This window comes from Nomascus leucogenys, chromosome 5, assembly GCF_006542625.1.
Source record: "Nomascus leucogenys isolate Asia chromosome 5, Asia_NLE_v1, whole genome shotgun sequence".
In the NCBI taxonomy this organism is placed as follows: domain Eukaryota; kingdom Metazoa; phylum Chordata; class Mammalia; order Primates; family Hylobatidae; genus Nomascus; species Nomascus leucogenys.
Window position 1 is genome coordinate 38,495,131 of NC_044385.1, and position 22,042 is coordinate 38,517,172.

Below are 22,042 nucleotides of genomic sequence, written 5' to 3' on the forward strand. Positions count from 1 at the left end.
ATTTTGAGAACTAAGTAGAGTTTCTTTTGGCTGGGACACAGTGCCCCATGGGGAACAGGGAAAGATGAGTCGGCAGGGCACAGATCAGGAGGGGCCTTATCAGCTATAATTAGACATTTGGCTCGTATCCTATGTGCAGTTGATGCATGCTCAATCTTGCTCGCTCTCACTTGTTCTCTCTGGTTCTGTCTCCCCAACCCCACCCTCTTGGGTGATATTTTAACATCTTTTAAATGAAGCATGTTTGTTTGATCTCATTTATGCTAAACAATGCTTATGGAACTATTTCCTCTTGTTCCCCAGGCCATACTCATGTCCCTACCCTTCAGCAATGATTGAGGATCTACCTCCTCAGTTATCATTTTGGGTAAAATGGGCCCATCCAGTGGACAAGAGCTGGATCTGTAACCACAGCCATCTGGGTTTGAGTTCATACTCCTTCATTTCCCAGCTAATGTTTAACCTCTTTCATCCCTGGTTTCCCTGTCTGGAAAATGGGTCCAGGACAGTGCCCACCTTAAGGGCTTGCTGCAAGAATCAAAAGAGCTAGTTCATAAAAGTGCTTTGAAAGGGCCAGATGTATCCTGAGTAGTCAATGACAGTTGTCTACCACAATCGACATCCTTGGTATAGTTATTATCAACCAGCCATAACTATTGTTACATGTTACATGAGTTTCCATGGCTCTCCAGATCTCCCTACCCTTCTGTACCCACCTCTGCACCCTAGGAGGCTGATCTGCATGGGCCCCATCAATGATCTCCCTTGCCTTCTAGCTTCCAGTTGTGCCCAGCCTTTGCAAGTTACCAACAAGAGATGCAGGGAGTGGCAGGAGAGTGAGGATGGGGGATTTATTCTCCCTGCTCCCTCCTTTTAGGATTTTGCTAGGGCTTGGCTGCTTTCTTCTCATGAAGGCAGCCTCTTTTTGGGAGCCCTCTCCCTACAACTCCCCTCTTTTTCTTCCAGGGACTGCTCCCTCTTCTTGCCTTTTAAGAGATAGGGAAGATAATGACTCCCTGCTGTTATAAGCCCCAGAGTTTCCTTTGCATCTAAGTAAATGATCTTTTCCTTAAATTCCCTCCAAGTTACATAGTTTGAGTGTACCATCCATTTTTTGCTAGAACACTGACTGAGACAACTTCTTTTTCAAATATTGGGACTGCTGGCTTCACAGACCGAGACTTCATCCTGATAAGGAAGCCCTTGTCCCTTGTCCGGCTGGTTAGCTCTAGAACATTCAGCAAGGTGATCACGTTGTCACAAGACCATTTCTTTTTCATTCTGCATGAAACTGAAAGTGTCAAGGAAATTTCTAAGTTTAATAGACAGCATGATCATACTCCAGACTAGAAAATGAAACCAAAACCAATTGACCTAGGCAGAAAGTTAGGTTGTAATGAGTTTCCTGCAGCCAAAGAGCCATGAGTCACAGCAGCTGGCTCAAGGCTGGGAGGGGAAGTAAAAACTAAATCTAAGGACCACTCTATCCACCCTGCAGTGACTCCTCTTTTTCCCTCCTGCCACGGTCCAGGGTAGCCAGATACTTCTCCAGGCTCTCACTTATGTAGGCTTTCCTGCTGGCTACATCACTGAAATGGAATCTCCTAGTGGCCCTTCTCCCTCTACAGCTCTGGTGTTACACTGAAAAACTAGAAGGTCAGTCCCTTTTATATTTACCCCAACTAAGGTTGCAGGAGCCCAGCATGTCTCCACAGCCCTCCTTCTCCATTCTCCTCTTCCCCTTGTTTGGTGCCTGGTTTCTTTCCTGTCCAAACTGGGTCCTCCTTTTCTAGACCATGAGCTTGCTGAGGTCAGGGAATGAGTCTTCGTATCCTCGGTACCCAGTTCAGAGCCTGCCTTTAGGGACTGTTTACTCTAGCACTGTGGTTAGGCAAAGAGATGTGAGTTTGAATCTTCGTTTCCTTAGTCTTTTATCAACACTTCTCAAATTAAGCCATTTGTATCTTTTTTCTTTTCTCTCTCTCTCTTTAGAGACAGGGTCTCACTCTGTCGCCCAGGTTGGAGTGCAGTGGTGCAATCATAGCTCACTGCAGCCCTGACCTCCTGGGCTCAAGCCATCCTCCTGCCTCAGCCTCCCAAATAGCTAAGACTACAGGTGCACATCAATGCATCTGGATAATTTTTTTTTTCATTTCTGTAGAAACAGGGTTTCACTATGTTGCCCACTCTGGTCTCAAACTCCTGGCCTCAAGCAATCCTCCTATCTCAGCCTTCCAAAGTGCTAGGATTATAGGCATGAGCCACTACATTCAGCTACTGCTTGTATCTTCTGATTCTTGCTTTGATACCACTGACCTTAGGTAGGGTATTTTATCTTCCTGAATTTTATTTTTTTATGTGTAAAAAGGAGATTAAATTATCCTTGTAATAGGCTTGTTGTGGGGATTAAGTGAAATAGTGTGTACAAAGTTCTTAGCATACTTTGAAGCTATTATTTTTATTATTATGCTAGTAAATAAAACTTTCTGGAATTAGAGACTCACATGCCTGTTTGTCTACAGTTTCAAAATAGACAAGGGAACAAGAGAAACATCAGAAAGTCTGATCAAAGTAGAAGCATCATGTTTCTATCAACGTATCCACTGTGCTTGGTGAATGGCAGTCTCTCGGCCTGTAAGAGACGGGCTTTGAAAAGGGCTTTGGATCTCAGATCTGTCGACATGAGGCTTGTCATGAACCTCAGCTTCCTCATCTCCAAAACTGCTATAGGCCAGGCATGGTGGCTCACGCCTGTAATCCCAGCACTTTGGGAAGCTGAAGCAGTTGGATCTCTTGAACTCAGGAGTTTGAGACCAGCCTGGGCAACATGGTAAAAACCCCATTTCTACCAAAAATGCAAAAAAAATTAGCTGGGTGCACCTGTGGACACAGCTAATGGTGAGGCAGAGGTGAGAGGATTGCTTAAGCTGGGAAGGTGGAGGCTGCAGTGAAACAAGGTCATGTTACTACACTTCAGCCTGGGTGACAGAGCGATACCCAATCTCAAAAAAAAAAAAAAAAAAAAATTGGTATAATAACAGCCTCTGCTTGAGGTTACTCTTTCACTGGATGATAAGTGAGCACCTAGTGTGTTTCAGACATTACTCTAAGCTGTAGATACAGCCGCAGAAAAGACAAGCTAACCCCTGCCACCATGGGGCTTATATTTTAATTGGGAAAGGGGCTGGAGAAAACAGACAATAGACAAATCAATAAATTCATTAAAAAGCTAACTTCAGGCATTGATAGGTGTCATGGGGAAAATGAAAGAGGATGCTGGGATATAGAATAACTTTGTGGGGGAATCAGGTTGGGATTCCTGGATCAGGTGGTCAGGGTGGGATTCTCAGAGAAAATGACTTTTGAATTTAAATAAGAATGAAAAGAAAAAGCCAACCATAGGCAGATCTGGGGACAGGCAGTGCAAAGGTCAGAGGTGAGACACGGTCATAGGGTAACCAGGGTTAAAATAAGGTGGTGCGGCCTAACTGGCCAGAACAATGCCTGACAAAGGTGCTACTTTCCCCAATATCTTCAAATCCTTAAGGATCTATTGTGTGCTAGTGTAAGATGCAGAAATCAGTAAATCACGCTACTATCTCTAAGAAACTCATGGTCAAATATAGGAGAAAAAAAATCCACCATCAAAATAAATGAATCAAGACCAGGCAGATGAATATAACTGAAAACCAGTGATAGCAACCTGGGAGATGACATAGACATGGATATGGATATGGATATGGAAATGGATACGGATAGATACGGGTGCAGACACAAATGTGGATAAAGGTGGGGATGTGTGTTGGGAAAGGCAGTCTCTTGCATGCCATCTTTCCGCCCCTGCTTGGCCACCTAAGAATGCGCGTTGGGCCTGGAAGACTTCCTTACCAAGAAATAAAGAATCCTCAGCCTGTGCTGGACTTACCATCTTTTGTGGGAACATCTTTTTCTGTTTGTACTCTTTTGCTTTGCTTAAGGGCGTGCATCACATGGCACTTAGAAACTTCACTACTGTATCTGTCCTTTGCAGGCAAGGGATGGGCCCTTCTGCTGCAGCATAAGAGGGGTCATTCAATGGCCTGTGTCAGCTATTGGGATGGACCTGCTGTCCATGGGATACTGACACCCACTACTGAAGCAGATCTTGCTCTGTCTCTTCTCTGTGTGAGTAAAGTCCTATTCCATCCAGTGCTTGACCGTGTTGTGTTTTTCGTGGCAATTTCAATACCAACATGCAGTGGGCACAAGTGCTTAGACTTCTACTCTGGTTAATAGGAAACAGATGCCACTTGCTTGCCAGTTGGATGTGGATATTGGATGTGGATAGATGTAGACATCAATAAAAAGAACAAATGAATAAGCGATTAAATGAGTGAATACATATAAGGAGGGAGAGGGTTGGGTCAGGGTGGATAAGAAGGGGGCTGAAGGAGGCAGAGGTGTGCAGAGGTGGGCAGAGGTGGGCAGAGGTGGGCAGAGGTGGTGATGTAGAAGAGGTGTTCACCACTGGGAAAATTCCATCTGGGCTGGAGCAGTTGGAATTTTGTAATATGTAAATCATGTCTGGAAATGTATGTAAATCATGTCTGGAAACTAGCAGGAGACCAGTTATGGATGATTTTGGATTTGCTCTGTGGGCCTATCATGCTATTTATACTTATATGATTAACGGACATTTCTTTTTATTATTATTATTATTATTATACTTTAGGTTTTAGGGTACATGTGCACAATGTGCAGGTTTGTTACATTTAAGAGACATTTCTATAACATACCAGACCTGACAACGCTGCTACAACACGCCTGAGTTCATATGAGTATGTATTATTTCTCCAGGTTCCACTGGTAAAGGTGCAGTGCAGAAAATGGTTTTCTGCCCTTTCTGCATGGCCACTTTGAGGTCAGAGATTGTGTCTTAAATTCAACAAGAGCAGAACTGGGATAGTAGAATCTTGTTTTGTTGTGTTTTTGTAAAAAACATAAAAAGGCTCATTTTAGGCTTTAATAAAAGAAGGGGCCTGGAGGCATCACTGGTGATGGTAAAAAAAAAAAAAAAAAAGCACCATAATTTTATGTCTTTATAAGATTTCAAAATGTTAAAATCAAAATATGAGACATAAATCAGGATGTTCAGAAAAAATTATAAGAACCCTCATGATGTTTATCAATGAATGATTCATTTGATTCTGTGCAGCCTCATAGCCAAAACCAAGCACAGAGTTAGTCAGATCACTGATCTCCTCTACACATACGATCTTCTTGGGGGACTCTGTTTGGCAAAAGAAGCTTTGGGGAAAGCTCATATAAACCACTGAGTATAGTCGAATGATTTAGACCTGAACACTTTTTAAAGTAGGAGTTATCTGTCCACTAATAAATATTTTAGTGAAGTGCCATGGAACATGCAGTTTTTTTTTAAGGTGGACAAATAATTTTATTTTGTGCATGCAAATACATGTCAAGTACTGCAAACTTTTTCCAACAATTTTCTCTCAAACACTGAAAATCATGATGTCCTATTTTGTGAACAGCCAAAGCTAACATCTCTTCACTTCAGTGCCACAGCAAAGACATACAGAATTCACTCTTTGCTATTCACTTTCATCATAACCCTCATTGTTCCATCTCTGCCCTCCCCTCATATACAGCCCTTATAAATTCTAGTCTTATCCCATTTAATCCTATTCCTATAGCACAAAGGGAAACATTACAATTTGGAAATTCAAATTGAAATAAATGGCATAGAATTTATTCCCATATATATTCCCCATTTCATTATACAGAATTATTTTAAATTATAGTTAAAACTTTAACTATAAACATGCAGTTTTGAGCGATATAACTTGCCAATAAATCTTCCAGGTTACATTAATTGCTAATTATATTACTAAAGTTACCAGGAAAAAAACTTGAGCTATTGTAAGGGTTATGGGCTATGAGACAATTACATTTTTGTAGTTGCCAGCTCAAAATAAAGTTTCAGAAGTATTGATATTAAGCCAACCTTGCTGCCAATAATTTGATAGACGATCACTTATCCATTCAAGTAATAAGTTTAGTCAGAGAGAAGATTCTTTTTTTATCATCTCTGTGGGAATGTGGGATGGGACACCTTTGTGACTTATTATACAACCATGATAGGTAGGAGCCAGTGCTGGCCTTTGTAGTCTCAGGGTCTACATGAAGAGAGCCTCAAAAAATGATGCTTGTTGGTGATGCCAACAGAAGGTTGCAGCTCTTCAAAAAAAAAAAAAAAAAAAAGAATAGGTCTGGGCATGGTGGCTCATGCCTGTTATCCCAACACTTTAGGAGGTTGAGGAGGGAGGATTGCTTGAGCCCAAAGTTCAAGACCAGCCTAGACAACATAGCAAGACTTTGTCTCTACAAAAAAAAAAAAAAAAAAAAAAAAAATTAGCCTGGTGTGGTGTATGCCTGTGGTTCCAGCTACTCGAAAGGCTGAGATATGAGGATCTCTTGAGCCTGGGAGGTCAAGGCTGCAGTGAGGCATGATTGCATCACTACACTCCAGCCTGGGTAACAAGGCAAGACCCCCTCCAAAGAAAAAATAATCAGGAAGTGAGTTTATTTTGCTTTCCCCTTGTGTAGTCAAATTGATTTGTGTTTGAGGCATGTGAAAGCTAAATGCTTGGCCCTGTATAGGTCATGAGTCATCCCTATATCCTATAGTTTAACAAAAGACAGCCCTGCCTGTTCCCTTCCCCTCCTCACGCCCACCACTGAAATCACTGTAGAGGTAGTGGTCTTCTAGTATGTGACCTTGGGCTACAATATCAACAGGTTCTAGGCCATATTTCCTTCATATCCATGTAATGAGCCCAGAAACCCAAGTGTCCTATTTTCCTTGAGGACATCTAGACCCAAAACATCCCCATTTTGGAAGCCCAGGGACTGTGGAGTGGGAAAATATGCCTCCATTCCTCTCCTTCATATGTGTTTTTAGGTTAAAAAAGGCAGGTGCAAATCACAACTGAATATGAAGCCTCAAAAGAGGCCAAAGCAAATCAACTTAACAAAAATAACTTCTTATCACAAAACCTGGAGAAAAGCTTCAGCTATGGTACCTCCAAGCAATGACCACGTCCCTGGCTGACTTAAAAGCCCCTTCAGGACCTCATGTTGATTGAATCCCCATGATCTAGCCTCAAGTGAGGGCTGAGTGGGCTGTTCTTGAGCCAAGTGTCTGTGGTTGTGGATAAATATATTAATATCCTAGCAACTTGCAAAACCCAAAGTACCTTAGACAGAATTTGTCTTGCATTATCTTAACAGGAGAGCAGGTTTGAGATGGGGATCTGAGGATATTCTGAGCCAAGCAAAGAGGTTCTTGGTAAATACACAAATTCATTTCCTTCTGGTCGTGCTTGGCCGCCCCTTGCAAATTGGAGTCGTTTTCTCTTGCAGCCTTCTAGTGTTCTTCTGAAATTTGAGGTTTGCTCTCTGTTTTCAAAATGTAGAAACCCATCTCAGTCATCCACCAAGCTTTCACTGAGCAACCAGATGCAGGCATTGTGCAGGGTTATGAAAGTGGAGATGTTTAAGACACGGTTTCCTCCTTCAAGAAGTACACTGTCTAGCCAGGAAGACTCACTGCAACATCCAGACTCAACTTGCTACACCCCACCCTGGTGTCCTCCCGCTTGCCCTTTCTTCTACCTGGATGGAACGCCCTTGGCTTTTTTCCTCTTCTCTTGGAGCCTTCTCTCCACCCCCACCCACAGCTGAGTTGCCCACACCTCTGGGATGCTCTGTACTTTGGTCACACATACGTTTCACATTTTCACCGAGCATGGGATTATCTGATATCCCATTTATCACTTCTTCCAGACACATTCCTTCAGCCTGAAATGGTTCCTGGCACGTGACAGGCACACGATCATTATTGGTGGAATGAATGAGTGAATGAATTCACAAGAAACATATGGCACTCAGAAACCTCAGGACCTCGGCTTAAATTCTAGCTCCAATGCTCATGTGTTGAGTGAAACTGACTGAGTTATTTAAGCCTCCTATGACTCACTTTTTCTATTTGCAAAATGGGAATAAGGGTTGTTGTGATGATGAGCAAATTCTTGTTTAGTGCTTAGCAAAATGACTGCCAACTGGTAAGCACTTCATGAAGAGTAGCCATTAAAACAGTTATCACTAACAGACATCTACTGAATCCCAACTGTGTGCCAGATAATGTGCTAGACACCGAGGCTGCAAAATAAATAAAGCAAGATGTCTGCTTTCAATGAACTCCCAGCCTGGTTGGGAAGATAGATGTGAACAGAAATTAAAAGGCTATCTTGCTAAGTAAGTGGGATATTGGGAACATGAGGTGGGGCACCTAACCCAGGCTGGACCAGATCAATGAATTCACAAGAGAAATGGTACTGGGGATCATGAGAGCTAAATGGAAAAGTCAGAGTCATAATCTTTAAGGCCTTCCCCAAACCCTGCTCTAAATATTCCAACATGCCCAAGTGTTTTCCTTTCCTTATAAATCCCTTCCTCTAGCCATATTATTGATTATTCTTATTCTCTGAATTATATAAGTGTATTGTTTTACAATTTACAAAAAATTTCCACACACCGTGTGTCACTGGATCCTCCCAACTTCCCTATAAGGCAGATAAGGCAGATAATTTAATATTTGATTCATGGGTGAAGAAGCTGAGGCTCTGAGAAGTTGCACTGCTTCTAAATGATACTAGCTAGACATAACCCCAGGGGCTAACACTAATTCTGATGCCCTTTCAGCAACCACAGCCTGGACACTCATAACAAGCCAGGAGCCCACCACCTCTGCTCCTTTGCCACACAGTGCCCCCTACCTGGAATGTCATCCCTCATCTCTTGTGTTTGTCTAAATCTTTCTCTTCTTTGAAGTCTCTCTTCAAACCTTAACTGCCTCCCCCTGCCATCTAGTCTCTCTCCTGTCCAGACAGCCTATAGGGGTCTCTTGAACTCCTAGAAGGCCCACTCTCGAGGCTGAAATAGGACACTGACATCCTATGGCGGCCTGTTTATGGTTCTTTTTCATGTGCCCATGTCTGCCTCCCCAACCTGGCTGTGAGCCCCTGGAGGAAGAAACTGTGTCTTACTAATCTCTGTGGTTCGGATATAGTAGATGCTCAGTAAGTGCCTGTTGATTAAATGAATGGTATCAAGGTTGTTGGTCAATCTTGTTTAGGCTGGCAGAAACATACTGGTGAGAGAAGCAGACTAGCTTTTACTAGGCAGTTAGGCCCTGAGTGCAGAGATGAAAGACATAGTCTCTGCATCAGGAAGCACCAAGTCTAATCAAGAGACAGCAAGTACATAGATAATAACTGTACATATTGGAAAGTTTCAAATAGAGTACAAAGTACAAGATGCAATTGGAGAACAAAGGCCATGGGGGAGGAGGGAGTAGAAGGAGGAGATGAAAGCAACAAGAGGAAAGAGGGAAGGGTGAGGTCTGAAGAAAGTCTTAGATCGTGAGTAGAAATTGACCAGGAGTACAAAGGGTGGCATGATGGGATATAGAAAGGTGCTCCATGGTCTAGAATAGGAACAACAACCAGAAGAATAAAATAGTCCAGAGGCATGAGAGGACCTGAAATCAATATAAAACTTTCTTGGGGGATTATTTAAATACCATCCTGAAGTCCAGATAGACTCTGCCTCCTGGATGGATGGATGGATGGATGGATGGATGGATGGATGGATGGATGAATGGGTATTATGAACATTCATGTAACAAGAGTAAAGAGGGTATAAAGAGGACACATAGGTAAAAGATGAGCTCTTGATTTCGAATATTAGAATTGTTGTTATTAATAGCTATGCTTTTGCGCTAACAAAAGCAAATAAGTTTATTATTAAATAACCAGGAAATAAAGGTAAGTGATTTTTAAAGTTGCTCTTAATCCCTTCATCCAGATATAACCACTATTAACATATTTATGTTGGCCTTTCCACGCCTTCTTTAGTGGCTTTCTATCTTCATCATCTGTCTGTCCATCTAACTATACATTTGTTTACATATCGATGATCTTTATATTCATCCACCCATTCATTTATCCATCTATACTTTTCCAAAACAAAAATAGGCTCATATGGTGCTTTACATTTTGTAACCAATTTTTCTAACCAATTTATTGTAAGAATCCAGTTATTTCTACCTATTTTTAAGTCAAATGTTAATAGCCACATAATACTCCATCCTATGAAAGTACTACAGTTGGTTTAATCAATCCTTTCCCCCTTTTGCAGTTATCAAATATGTTTTAATGAAGATTGGTGCTCTTCTTTTGGGCCAAAGTAACAGCAAAGGGGCTACCTTTCTCTAAAGTTTATGAGGCTCTGAGTTGATTGACCAAAACTCGAACTTGATATAGGGTCATATTAATCCTCTGACATACATCAGCTGCTTCCTGAAGTGACGTCTCTATCTCCACTGTACCTTTCCCTGGAAATGCCAGACAGGGCAGAAGGGCCTCCCCGACAGTGCAGGTACATTAGTGTAACCATCAGCAATCACAGCTTGTCTTCTGCTGATGGAGTCTGACAGCACCAGCTTTCCCACATCTTCACAGAGCTGGTGATGCAGAGCTGTCAACTAACACAGCTGCAAGGAAATGCCAACAGTGGATTTATGGCGTGAGGCAGTAACTTTGTGACCCCCAGGTGGAAAAACAGATGCTTTTGAAATAAGATTAGTCAATGTGGCAAAATGGGAGAGGGAGGCACTTACCTTATAGTAAAAGAGAATCCATCCTACCACTTCCTTGAAACTTCAGATCTTCTGTGGCTCCGTATTACTTACAGGAAAAGTCCTAAGCTTTTCAGTCCAGCAAAGAAGTAATGAATGTAGTGGAACAAGGACTGGCTGGAAAGCCAGAAGCTATAGATTCTAGCTGCTGTTTTGCTACCCACCAGCAGTGTGACCTGGGCAAGTCACCACCAGTTCTTGAGTTTATTTTCTTCCATCTCTAAAATGATCATACATAGATAACGTCTGAGTGTTTTGATAAATGAGTCAGTAAAAAGTCACGCATCATTCAAAAATCATTTACTGAGGGATTTAATGTGCTGAGGGTGGAGTTGAGCCAGATAGACCAGCCCCTGACTAGGGAACTTGCACTCTAGGAAGTAGGAGTCAGAACATAAAATAATCAGTAGACTATGGAATAGCGATCAAGTGCCATGTCGAATACAAAGTGACGGGGATGGTAGAGACCAATGTAGTGCCCGGGTTGGGTTGGGTGGTCAAGAGATGATGACCTAACAGCTATGGTTGGACTGAGAAGCTAAACAAGCCACAGAGAATCTGGGGAGGAAGAATTCAGGCCAAGGGATAGCATGATAAGGCCCCACAGGCAAAGGTGAGCTTGGTGTTCAACTAACTAAATGCATATTTACTAAGTGTCCTTCTGCTAGATTCCAGGGATTCAAGGACAAGAATACCAGAGTCTCTGCCCTCACTAAGATTAGGGTGGCCAGGCGCAGTGGCTCACGCCTGTAATCCCAACATTTTGGGAGTCCGAGGTGGGAGGATCACGAGGTCAGGAGATCGAGACCATCCTGGCTAACACGGTGAAACCCCGTCTCTACTAAAAATACAAAAAATTAGCCGGGTGTGGTGGCGGGCACCTGTAGTCCCAGCTACTCGGGAGGCTGAGGCAGGAGAATGGCATGAACCCGTGAGGCAGAGCTTGCAGTGAGCGGAGATGGAGCCACTGCACTCCAGCCTGCATAACAGAACAAGACTCCATCTCAAAAAAAAAAAAGCATAGTGAGGTGAAGGAAGCAGATGATTAAACAGGTAGACCTTTTGCAGTATGATGAGCACTGTGACGATGAGCAGAAATTTGGAATGCTTCTGGGAAAATGTGACAGGAGCTTCTACCTTAGCCCAGGAAGCTCAGGGAAGCCTTCCCTGAAGAGGTGCCCTGGAAGCTGAGATCAGATCAAGCAACATCAATTTTTTTTCAAAGCCATCACAGAACTGGAGTTCTAACCTACTGATGGTCTACCTGCCCATGCACATTCTTTGGCCGCACCTGGGATTCTGCTGAACCCTAAGTGACTTTGCAGAAATTCTTTACTCATTTGGAGGAAGCCCAGGGCATTGCAATGAAAATAGATAAGGTTCATTAAAGCATTCAAAAAAATATGTTGTCATATTTATTATCACTTACTCGTGTAGTTCTCAAACTTAAGCGCGCATCACAGTCCCCTGGAAGTCTTGTTGAAACACAGATTGACGGGCCTCATCCCCTGAGTTTCTGATTCAGGAAGTGTGTTAGTCCATTTCCATGCTGCTATGAAGAAATACACAAGACGGGGTTATTCATAAAGAAAAGAGATTTAATTGACTCATAGTTCTGCATGGCTGGGGAGGCCTCAGGAAACTTACAATCATGGCAGAAGGCAACTCTTCACAGGGTGGCAGGAGAGAAGATGAGTGCAAGCAGGGGAAATGCCTGACACTTATAAAACCATTAGATATTGTGAGATTCACTCACTATTACAAGAACAGCATGGAGGAAACCACCCCTGTGATTCAATTACTCTACCTGGTCCCGCCCTTGACACGTTGGGATTATGGAGATTACAATTCAAGGTGAGACTTGGGTGGCGACACAGAACCAAACCATATCAAGAGGTCTGGGTAGGGCCTGAGAATTTGGTCAAGCAAGTTGTCAGGTGGTGTAGATGCTGCGAGTTGGGAAACCACACTTTGAGAACCACTGACTTTGAGTGCTTGGCATTTGGGACATAGAGGTGGTTTTCTAATTCTCCTTAAAGCCGGTGGAGGGGAACAGAGAGAACAGAGCTAGGGACTGGAGCTCCCAGGCCAGTCCACTTGAGGCCCTCTCCAGCCTGGTTTCTCCTTCAGAGATTTTATAGCCAGCAGACCCCAAAGTACAACATCTAGTCTTGCTTTGGCATTTGTGTTCTAATGTGTAAGTAAACTTGAAATTTTTCCTAATTTTCTGAGGAAAAAGTAGAGGGGTGTTTGCCAAGTACTGTGGTCTGAATGTTTGTGTCCCCCAAAATTCATATTTTGAAATCCTGACCCCCGTGGTAATGCTATTAGAAGGTGGAGCCCTCACGACTGGGATTAGTGCCTTATAAAAGAGGGCCCAGAGAGCTAGCTAGCCCCTTGTACCACGTGAGGATGCAGCTAGAAGGCTTTATGTATGAATAAGGAAATAGGCTTTTGCCAGACATCAAATCTGCTGGCACCTTGATCCTAGACTTCCCAGCATCCAGAACCATGAGAAATAAATTTAGTCTATGGTGTTTGTTACAGCAGCCCAGATGGACTAAGACTCCTAGCCAAATAAACAAGCTCCAAATGCACATTCTCATCTTGCCCTCTTGGGTAGTTTTCTGTCAGTTTTTTTTTTCTCAGTCAGGGAATTGCCAAAGTCCATACTGATCCCCTACTGGGTCACACTCCTCAAATACCACTCTGATGGCCTCTGGACTCTGATGACAACAGGATAAACCCACACAGGTATCTTGTAGTGAACAAAGCCCCAGCCTTGCAATCATGTAATTCTCAGTCTGAATTCCAGGACAACTGCTTAGCAAGGATCCTTTGTGGGAGCTGCTTGAAAGCTCTTTGAGCCTTAGAATAGTGCAGGGAGGGGCAGCAATAGCTCCACAGGGTTGTTGGGATAATTACAGAAGACTATGAATGTCATACCTTTGGGTATAGTAGGTGCTCGGTAGGTTAGGGTGCTTACAACAGTCTGTCATTTAAAGTGGTCCTGGACGTAGAATTGCTAGCGCCAGGCCCATCACCTTCTTCCATATTTCCCCAGGCCTCAAGGGTCCACAATGGGTGATGGTGGGGTTATCCTGCCATGCCTACTGTGCTTTCTCCCAGGACACAATTGCAAGCCCTTGACATCTTTTGCCTGGATTATTGCAACAGCCTCCAAAGGGACTCGTCTGTCTCCAGGACACACCTCCATCCTCCTCTGCATCACCACCAAGGGAAGCTTTGTAAAGCAAAGGCATGATCATGCTTATCACCTGGTGGAAACCCTTCAGAGACTCCCCACTCCCCAGAGCAGGCACCACATCCTTAGAGTCTACAGAAGGCAGGAGGAAACAGAAATGAGTGCCGGGTCCATAGGTGGGCAATGGGGAGCAGTGGGGATTGCAGTGAAATGGAGCTTGGCTGTCTAAAGGCATCCAAACTCAGAACTCTGTAAAACCTTCTATGGGCCAAATAAAGTTTGTCCTGAGATTCCGTGCCTGGCCTTGACTACCAGTGTGTGTGAGAGCTGGCCTGGCAAATGAGGTATAAGCTCCTTAGCTGGGCTAACCATGTTCAGCATCCTTCTTGTTGTGCCCCGCCTCACTTAAAATTCATATAGCTACCAAACTGTCTGCAGTACCTCCACACTTGCCATGCTGGTTCTCAGCCATGTCCTTTGATCAAGTCTGGAAAACCCTTCTCTTGCTCTTCACTTGGTGAATGAAGAAGTCCTGCTCATCCCTTTAAAACTCAGTTGAGGCAACACCTCCTCCAGGAAGCATTGTTTTGCACTCATTCCCAGTTTTTCCATATGGATATGTATCTTTTCCTGGTGTCCCAACAATATCTGTGGCCTTTCTTCATCATTATAATTATTAAGTGGTAATGGCAATATAATTATCTCTTTTTTTGCCTCTGTCTCCCCTGCTAATGTGCAAGCACCTAATATCAGGGACCAAGTGTTAATGACCTTTGTGTCTAGCAATAATGAGGTGTTCAATAATTGTTAAACGAATGAATGGAGAGGCAGTTCCCCCCACCACTGCGCCTCCACTCTCCCATGAGGTAGGGAGCAATCTGAACAGTGAGCGGCACAACAGCCACTTGGGAGAGGCATAAGACTGGTCACCTCTCTCTCCCTTCCACCACAGGAATGTGCTGAGGACAGTACAAGCAACAAGAATTGGGGAGAAAGAATGCCCTTGACTTCATCTCTCAGCTGTTACAAACTCTGCCCTATTGACGGTTCAAATTTCCAAGACAGACTCTGATCATCCAGTGAAATCACCCAGGCTCCAATAGGGCAGTGGACCACACAAGCTCTCCCCAGCTGCCTGCCAGACTTCCATTGGCTGCTTGTAGGCAGACACCCTTCTTTACTCCGATGAGGACAGGTTCATCTGCCAGAAAACATGGCACCTTCTATGGATAGAAACTCTATCTTAGTCGATTTGGGCTGCTATAACAAAATATCATAAACTGAGTGGCTTATAAACAACAAATATTTATTTCTCTCAGTTTTGGAAGCTGGGAAACCTAAAATCAAGGTGCTGGCAGATTCAGTGTCTGGTGAGAACCCTTTCCTCATAGATGGCAACTTCTATACATCCTCACATGGCAGAAGAGGCAAAGATGGTCCCTTGGTCCTTTTTTTTTTTTAATATAAATATACTAATCCCATTTACATTGGGGATTAGGAGTTCAACATATGAATTTTAACCAGGTGAGGACACAAACATTTATATCATAATAATCTCCGAGAAGGTCTTTGACTGGCAAGTGTTATGCAGCCTGGGTGGTGTACGACTTAGGGCCAAGATTAGGTAAGCTGAGTGAGGGGTCTGGGGTGCAGGGTTTAAGGAGGGGTCCTCTTAGGGTCATGTAGGTGCCTCATTTGCCTCACCCTAATTTGACCGTAACAGCTGATTTCGTGCATGACTTGAAGGCAGTCACGTCTCTCTGACCATTAGTTTCTTAACCTGTAAAATGAAGTGGTCAGAAGACTATAAGGCCTGTTAGGTTCTCTGGCTTTGAAACTGCTGCATAGTTCCATAGTTCCTGAGACACAGCTCACCCTCTCCATCCTACCCACTGCACTTTTCCCCTTTGTCTTAGAGGGGCTGCTCATCTGTGTAGTTAGCTTCCCCAGCCATGTCCGGCTTCAGTGTCAAGGGCTCAGTTCACAAGCCACTTAGCAAAGGCAGTCATGAAAGAACAACATAGCGTTTGTTCCGGACCTTCGTGGAGGACGTGCTCACATTCCTCCCCTCAAAGCAAAATTGATCGGCCATGACCTGGGGCCACACCAGAGAGAAGGAATCGTTGGGGGCTGGGGTGCCATTCGGTGCCCAGATGAGGTCAGTCACCACATGGTCCTCAGTAGCCTCAAGGAATGAGAAGTATTTGACTCCCCTATTAAGCACTTGGAAGAGTTATGAATTATCTTGGGTCAAAGTGACAGTTTGCATCTTGACAGGAAAGGGGCCTAAGTTCTGACTCCCGCTTAGAAAAAGTTCATGTAGTTTTGTTCCTCCAAGATAGAAACAGAGGACCATAGAGATAGGGAAGGGGAGAAATTGAGAAGGAGCGAGAAGACGAGAGGGTGTTGTTTATCCAGTTCAATCTCAGATCCCACACTTGAGCCCAAGCTCAAAGGGTTCAGTCAGTCATCCTGAATATGGAGACTTCTCCAAGGGGAGCTCTTTTGATTGTTGGGTAACAAAAATTATTAGAAATATTTTATTTTTATGTATTATATCTATAAATATAAATCTATATAAATACAGATGTGCTACATAATATAAATATATTAGTCAGTGTGAATGAGGAACAGGTCAATTTCTCCTCCAAAATGTTGCCCTTAAAATCTTTGAAGACATTATCATATTCCTCCTGCATTTCTTATTCCCCATACAAAAAAAAAAAAAAATCCCCGTTTTTTTCAGCCCATTCTTTTCTTTCTCTCTCTCTCTTTTTTTTTTTTTTTTGAGACAGAGTTGGCGGGGCATGGTGACTCACGCCTATAATCCCAGCAGTTTGGAAGGCCGAGGTGGGCAGATCACAAGGTCAGGAGTTTGAGACCAGCCTGGCCAACACAGTGAAACCCTGTCTCTACTAAAAAATATACAAAAATTAGCCAGGCATGGTGGTGTGCACCTGTAATCCCAGGTACTCAGGAGGCTGAGGCAGGAGAATTGCTTGAACCTAAGAAGCGGAGGTTGCAGTGAGCCAAGATTGTGCCACTGCACTCCAGCCTGGGTGACACAGTAAGACTCTGTCTCAAAAAAAAAAAAAAAAAAAAAAAAAGACTTGTAATATAAGGAAGGGAGGAAGGCGCCAGGTATGGTGTCTCACGCCTGTAATCCCGGCAGTTTGGGAGGCCAAGGTGAGCAGCTCATTGAGGCCAGAAGTTCGAGACCAGCTTGGCCAACCTGGTGAAACACTGTCTTTACTAAAAATACAAAACTTAGCTAGGTGTGGTGGTGCACACCCATAATCCCAGCTACTTGGGAGGCTGAAGCATGAGAATTGCTTGAACCCAGAGGCAGAGCTTGCAGTGAGCCAAGGTCACACCACTGCACTCCAGCCTGGGTGACAAAGCAAGACAAGTCTTCCAGGCAATCCCAACCCCCCCGTTTCACCTGGTCCCCTTCTTCTGGAATCACAGTGTATCTGTGACCTTCATACAGTGTTGGTCCAGAACCATACATGGCTATGCAAGCATGGAGAGCAGAGCAATTATCTCAGCTTGCAGATGCCACTGGGCAATGACAGAGCCAGAACAGAGTCCCATTCTGCTGATCCCCAGGCACCTGAGATGATGGAGAAAACACCAATAAGCCAGCAGGAGAAGCGACTAGCCTTCCCAACATGCAAACACTGTGTGTGGAATTTACCATGTTTGTATCATCATTCAGGAATCACAGGCTATGTATCTGAACACCATCAGTACATCCATAGATGCAGAAGCACTGACCAAATGGATGTACTATCCCCCTGACTCAAACCAGTGAAAATTACATGGCCAATCTTTTAAAAAGCAAGTAGTGGGCCAGGCATGGCAGCTTATGCCTGTAATCCCAGCACTTTGGGATGCCGAGGCAGGCAGATCACGAGGTCAGGAGTTCAAGACCAGCCTGGACAACATGGAGAAACCCTGTCTCAACTAAAAATGCAAATATTAGTCAGGTGTGGTGGTGGGTGCCTGTAATCCTAGCTACTCGGGAGGCTGAGGCGGGAGAATCGCTTGAACCCGGGAGGCGGAGCTTGCAGTGAGCCAAGATCACACCATTGCACTCCAGCCTGGGCGACAAGAGCAAGACTTCATCTCAAAAAAGAAAAAAGAAAAAAAACAAGTAGTTACTGTAGGGGGAAAGTCCTGGATAAGAACTCATACCTCTTTGATTTACACCTGTGTTGCCTAAACTGTCTTCCTTTTCTTGATGACTAATATATATGTTAGCTGCTCAGCTTTTCTTTATACTACACTTTCAGGAGATGCACACTCTTCCCTGACTTCCCTTAGCCTAAAGTTCTGGAATAATTATCCTTTCATTTCATTTGATACCAGATTTTGCATACTTCTTTTAGTGATCTGATGATTCCCTCTTTAAGATCTATATTAGTTCCATAAATATTACACAATATTGCTATGAAAATGGAAAAAGACTGTTCTTAACTTGTCCCAATAGTTTCATCTCTCAAACTATTTATTTGACATCCCCTGAACTTTTATCCCAAAACTATATCTGAAGCTTATATCCAAAATTTTCAGCTACCCCTATCCAATGGGACCTCTCCCTTGGGGATACCACAGGTACTTGAAATTCATCATCTCCCCTCCCCTATCCATTCCTCGAATTATTTACCACAATCAGTGGTCTTACAACCACTGCTGGTCACAGCACTGGACAGTTGAAGGAGAAAATTCACATTCCTTGAGCATCTACCATGAAGTTTAACAACCCTGCAGTGAAAATATCATCCTTAGTTTACAAATAAGAAAACAGGCGCACATTCTCTCATGCCCCACATCTAATTCTCCAACAAATGCAGTGGGAACTCATACAACTCAATAGCAAAAATACAAATAACCTGATTCAAAAACAAACAAAAACCTAATAGAGATTTTTCCAAAGATCTACAGATGTAAAACAGGTGTATAAAGGTGCTCAACATAATTAATTATAAGGGAAATACAAATCAAAACCACAATGGGACATTAACTGGAATTTGTTAGGATGGCTATTATAAAAAAAGACAAGACTTAACAAGTGTTGTTGGCAAGATTGTGGAGAAAAGGGAACCCTGGTATATTGTTGATGGGAATGCAAATTGGTATAGCCACTATAGAAAACAGTATAGAGGTTCCTCAAAAAATTAAAAATAAAATTAGCATATGATGCAGCCATCCCATTCTAGGTATATATCTAAAGGAAATAAAATCACTGTCTCAAAGAGGTATCTGCACTTCCACGTTCATTCCAGCATTATTCACAAGAGCCAAGATATGGAAACAACCTAAATGTCTGTCAATAGATGATGGATTAAAAAAAGACATGCTATACAAATTTATACAATACGATGTTACTAAGCCATAAAAAGAAGGAAATCCTGCTATTTGTGACAACATGGATAAATGTTGAGTATAATATGCTAAGTGAAATGAATCAGATACACAAAGACAGATATTATGTATTCTCACTTATATGTGGAATCTAAAAAATTGACCTCTTAGATGTAGAGAGAAGAATGGTCACCGCCAAGGCCTGAGGGGGGTGAGGGAAATAGGGAGACATTTGTCAAAAGGTACAAACTTTTAGTTATAAGATGAATACGTTCTGGGGATCTCATGAATACCACAGTGACTACAGTTGATGATACTGCATTGCATACTTGAAATTTGCTAAGAGGATAGATCTGAGGTATTCTCACCACACACACACGCAAACAGTAACTACATGAAGTGATGGATATGTTAACTTGATTGTAATAATCATTTCATGATATATATTAATACACATATCAAATCATCACTGTGTACACCTTAGATTTATACCATTTTTATTTGTCAAACATACCTCAATTAAACTGGGGAAAAATACAAACAGAAAACCAAATGCAATGAGCTCCACTTTCCAAGTGCATCTAGAATTTGTGTGCATCTTCCACATTTCCAGCATAGCCACCTTGGTTCTGGCACCATCACCTCTTGCTGCAGTCATTGCAATCACTCTCCCACAGCTTTGTCTGCTCCCGTCATTGTTCCTCTAAAAGCTCAACTTTGCAGAGCCCCAGAGAGAAGTTTTCAGGGGATTTAAATCAACTCTGAATTGGATTTCCGTCGTATTTAAAGAAATGTCCTTTCCACCGGCCTCAAGGCCCTGCATGATCTGCCTCCAGTTGTCTTGGAGCTCATCTCCAATTGCTCCTTCTCCTGCCTCCTGGTGCTGCTGCCTCAGACTCTCCAAAGCGCTCTTGCCTAAGGGCACTTGCACTTGCTTCTCTTCTTCACCTGGAACACACTTCCCTCAGACAGCCACATGGTTTGCTCCCTCATTTCATTCCCCTGCTCAAACTGTGGTCATTCCCCTGACCACACTCTACATAAATTGTCTATCCTCCCCTTTCCTTCCCTCCTCATCTCCCCACTTAATTTTCCTTCACAACACGTCAACAGCTGACATACGTAGTACATTTTTGTTTGTTGTTCAGCTCCCCTCATCAGAATGTAAACTCCATAAGCTTATAGTCTAGGGAAAAAATCTGTTTCATGTGACAGCTAGTAGGTGCTCAATAAATAGTCAATGAATGAATGAATAGGAGGCAACTGGAAAAACAGGGAGTATCCAAAATAGTATGGGATTCAGAGGCCATTTCCAATAACAATTATTGGAGGGAAATTCGACTTGGAAGGCAGCACTAATTTGTAGAACAAGGAAGGGAGTCATGAGGACTGACTTCAACTGCTTGAAGAGCTGACATACGGAGTAGGAGCAGACTCACTCTGCATTTTTCATAAAGTAAAACTCTTAAGTAGTTTTCCAGGCCAACAAAGCGGGTGTGGCAGGCATTCAAGACACAGAGAATCATATGAGCCCTGTGTCGAGGCTGAGATTGGGAAAGACGTGGCTTGTATGTTAAATACCAAATTAGTCATATGCAGCTGGAGGGGAGTGGTGGTCTAGGAGGTCAGAAAGATAAACTGGATGGGCTTTTATTGCATTCATTTATTAATTCATGACAGTATCATATGCTCTACATTTAATTAGCACATATTATCTCCCAGGCTCTGTGCTAGGTCCTGGGGATAAAAGCCTGTAATTTAGAAATCCTGTCATTGAAAGATAAGAATGAACATTTGTCAAGGCCTTAAAGGTCTCTGTATATAACAGGTACTCAAAAAAAAAAAAAATTGGATCCCTGAATGCAGGTGTCTGAGTCCATTTGGCTACTATAACAAAATACCTTAGACTAGGTAATTTATAAACAATAGAAATTCATTGTTCACAGTTCTAGCAAATGGAAAGTCCCAGATCATGGACTTTATAAAGGTGTCAGCGATTCAATGTCTGGTGAGAGCTCTCTACTTCATAGATTCACAGAGAGCTTCATAGAGCCATAGAGAGCTTCATAGAGCTCTCTACTTCATAGATTGCACCCTCTTACTGGGTCATCACATGGTGGTGGAAACCAAGCCTCTTTTTACGAGGCCATTAATCCCATTGATGAGGGCAGAGTCGTCATGACCCAATCACCTCCCAAAGGCCCTGCATCTTAATACTATCACCTTAGGAGTTAGGTTTCAACCTGTGAATTTTGGGGGTGGAGGGCACACCAACATTCGAACTATAGCAGGAGGCTAGGATTTTCTAGTTAATAATCCTATTAATCCTATGAGGCAAATATAATTATGCCTGTTTTAGAGGCAAGGAAACTAAGATTTAGTTTCCTGACTTCATGTAACTCATATGATTCTGGGCCATGCTATAAATCTAGCTCTGTCTCACATCAAAGTTTTTGGGTTTTTCCCCGCCCCACTATGTCCTCTTGTCTCCTCAAAACAGCTCAAATTCTTAGAAATAACTTCCTAGACCAGAGAAGTAAAAAAAAGGAGGGATGGATCCACTCCACTCATACAGGAAGGTTCTGAGTGGGGGCCTTAAAGGATGAGTCTCTTTAATCTCCCTGGCCCAGAAGTTACCAGAATTGCCTTGCTATCAATCCCTGGGGAGCAATAGGCACTGTTGTTCAGGGTGTCAGCCTTGGGTTGCACAG

The 22,042-nt window shown here is 43.0% G+C and overlaps 1 long non-coding RNA gene across 1 annotated transcript in view; it reads left to right on the plus strand.

Moving 5' to 3' along the window:
• The first annotated feature begins 1,507 nt into the window (after window positions 1-1,507).
• The window catches only part of LOC101177396, a 68,301-nt gene continuing 47,766 nt past the window's right edge, over window positions 1,508-22,042 (plus strand). Inside the window, exons 1-2 of the long non-coding RNA XR_004030005.1 lie at window positions 1,508-1,656; window positions 2,523-2,612. This is a non-coding gene — a long non-coding RNA (uncharacterized LOC101177396). The remainder of the gene's footprint in view (window positions 1,657-2,522; window positions 2,613-22,042) is intronic.